This window comes from Schistocerca cancellata, chromosome 1 (genome assembly GCF_023864275.1).
Source record: "Schistocerca cancellata isolate TAMUIC-IGC-003103 chromosome 1, iqSchCanc2.1, whole genome shotgun sequence".
NCBI classification, from domain to species: domain Eukaryota; kingdom Metazoa; phylum Arthropoda; class Insecta; order Orthoptera; family Acrididae; genus Schistocerca; species Schistocerca cancellata.
In genome coordinates, this window is record NC_064626.1 from 924,976,547 (window position 1) to 924,977,654 (window position 1,108).

The 1,108-nt window shown below is 48.6% G+C and overlaps 1 non-coding gene across 1 annotated transcript; it reads right to left on the reverse strand.

The window, feature by feature from the left end:
• Positions 1-776: 776 nt before the first annotated feature.
• Trnas-cga (transfer RNA serine (anticodon CGA)) lies at positions 777-851 on the reverse strand. Its single transcript has one exon. It is a non-coding gene; the product is annotated as a tRNA-Ser (tRNA).
• Positions 852-1,108: the final 257 nt, after the last annotated feature.

Consider the following 1,108-nt stretch of genomic DNA (forward strand, 5'->3'; position numbering starts at 1 on the left):
TACCAGATGGGCTTGTGGTAAAAACTGGGGCCTAAGCCTCAGAGGTAAGCACTGGATATACACCACAGTGGTTAGACCTAGGATTTCCTATGGGGCCATAGTGTGGTGGAAGAAGATAGAGCAGCGGGTTGCAGCTAAGGAGCTTGCTGAGGTGGATAGACTGGCCTGCTTAGCTATAACAGGCGGAAATAGCAGCACACCAACGGCTGGAATGGAAGCCATGCTGGACATGCCTCCACTACACCTTTGGGTCAAGATGTAGGCAGCAGCTGGGGCATACAGACTTACAACTGGTTAAAAGTGGATCTCATCAGGATATACAGAATCACACACTAAGATGGTGACTGATGTAAATATAGGAATGGGTAGGAAAATGCCGGCTGACTATATAATAACCGCCAAATGCTTCAGCAAGCCTTACAATTGGAAGTAGGGAGCATTGGGAAAAAGCAGTCCGACACCGTACAGAGGACATTGTTTGGTTCACCGATGGGTCAAAATCAGAACAAGGCGTTAGGGCAGGGGTGTATGAGGTTCAGCCAAGACTGGAGGGCATCATCTCTGTAGGAAAACTGACCTTGGTATTCCAAGCTGAAATTACTGCCATCAGGGCATGTGTGGAGGAGAATATGTGTAGGTACTAAATCTATTGAGACAGCCAGGCAGCCCTGAAATCACTGGCAGCTCCTGCAATGAGATCTAAGATTGTAAAATGAAATTTTCACTCTAAAGCGGAGTGTGCGCTGATATGAAACTTCCTGACAGATTAAAACTGTGTGCCGGGCCGAGACTCGAACTCGGGACCTTTGCCTTTCGCGGACAAGTGCTCTACCAACTGAGCTACCCAAGCACGACTCACGTCCCGTCCTCAAAGATTTAATTCCGCCAGTACCTCGTCTTCTACCTTCTAAACTTCACAGAAGCTCTCCTGCGAAACCTGCGGAACTAGCACTCCTGGAAGAAAGGATATTGCGGATACATAGCTTAGCCACAGCCTGGGCGATGTTTCTAGGTCCCGAGTTCGAGTCTCGGACCGGCACGCAGTTATAATCTGCTAGGAAGCTTCAGATCTAAGATTGTTGCAGAACGCCATAGGGCTTTGGTGGAT